This window comes from Emiliania huxleyi, assembly GCF_000372725.1.
Source record: "Emiliania huxleyi CCMP1516 chromosome Unknown EMIHUscaffold_156, whole genome shotgun sequence".
NCBI lineage: Eukaryota > Haptophyta > Isochrysidales > Noelaerhabdaceae > Emiliania > Emiliania huxleyi.
Window position 1 is genome coordinate 67,115 of NW_005201025.1, and position 1,059 is coordinate 68,173.

A 1,059-nucleotide genomic window follows, 5' to 3' on the forward strand; every position below is an offset into this window, starting at 1 on the left:
TGCCGACGCAGGGACTCTGGGAGATTTGTTGATCGGGGATCAGAGGGGCGAGAGCCGCTCCCTCGGCGTGCAGATTGCAAGAGCAATGTCGTACCTGCACACGCGATCTCCCCCCATCGTGCACCTTGACCTCAAGCCATCGAACGTGCTGCTGTCGGCGCGCTCTGAGGGGCTTGTCGCTAAGCTGTGTGACTTTGGGCAGGCGAGGCGACTAGCCGTTGGGGCGCAGCTCTCGCACTCAGGCACGCCGGGTTGGCGGGCGCCCGAGCAGGTGCGGGTGGCCCGCGACTTTGCAGTCGTGCCGCTTTCGCGTGGCACCGACGCCTGGTCGCTAGGGTGTGTCCTGGCTGCGCTCGAGGCGCCGTCGGGCGTCTGCGACCCGTACCACTTCGCCACGGGCGACGCGCCAGGCAAGTGCGACTCGCGCCTCCGACACGAGCTCGACGCAATCGTCGCGAACGGCTTCACCCGCCCGTGTGTGCCCGATGAAAGCCGGCTTGCAGGTGTGGTCAGCGCGTGTACGCACGCCCTGCCTAGCGAGCGAGCGACGTGCGCGTGGGTGCGCGCCGAGCTCGAGCAGCTTCTGCTGCAGCCGTGAGCGCAGAGAGTGACGCGCGAGTGACGGGCGAGGCCGATTGTCGATCTCTTTTCTGGTTGGTGCCATGTTTTGAGGGTGTATGAAATCTGTAATTGTCAAATGACACCCGGCTAGGCCGACACAGCCCCCCTCCCCCACTCGCCGCGCTAACAGTCTCGCACAAAATAAACAGCCGCGAGCCGGGTCGGGTCGTGTGGGCACAGCCTCAGCAGACACAGCCTGCGCGACGAGCCGGCCCGCCTAGGCAAAGGGCGAAAAGCAGAGGATCGCCGCATTCACGCCGTTGCGGCGCGACGGCGTCAGTCCCTCCGGCGTGACGGGCGGCGCGGTAACACGCGCCCGTTTCTTGCCGCCGGCGTTGACCGGAGCGGTCGAGGACGACGCAGCGGCAACTACGCCGTTGACGGGAGCCGGGCTCGGCTTCGGCATGCGCGAGAAGAATTTGTGAAGTTCCCATGCTC

The 1,059-nt window shown here is 66.3% G+C and overlaps 1 protein-coding gene across 1 annotated transcript in view; it reads left to right on the top strand.

Moving 5' to 3' along the window:
- The window catches only part of EMIHUDRAFT_441526 (hypothetical protein), a 4,642-nt gene that overhangs the window by 1,667 nt on the left and 1,916 nt on the right, over nucleotides 1-1,059 (top strand). The gene's annotated exons all lie outside the window — the stretch shown is intronic.